Source organism: Nematolebias whitei, chromosome 19 (genome assembly GCF_014905685.2).
Source record: "Nematolebias whitei isolate Nwh7 chromosome 19, NemWhi1, whole genome shotgun sequence".
Lineage (NCBI taxonomy): Eukaryota > Metazoa > Chordata > Actinopteri > Cyprinodontiformes > Rivulidae > Nematolebias > Nematolebias whitei.
Genome location: NC_056516.1, coordinates 7441735 through 7442029, shown reverse-complemented (window position 1 = coordinate 7442029; position 295 = coordinate 7441735).

Below are 295 nucleotides of genomic sequence, written 5' to 3'. Positions count from 1 at the left end.
TCCACCTGCATGGCTCAAAGAAAGGTTTTTACATATGGCTAAAACTAATAAGTATAGGCGTCGGCTCACCATTGGTGGGATATATTCACAGGAATATTATCTACGGCGCAAATATGCAGTATCCCTTTTGTTTGTTTAGTGAAAAGAAGAATAACTAGTTTGATCTATGTATCTCTGTATTGACTTTGTGTATTTTGGGAACTTGTTTAGGGTTTAAAAAAAAAGAATTAATCAGGAAATTTATAATACAGCTGGTACATGGTTTGGTGAAAAAAAAAAAACTATAATCTGAACA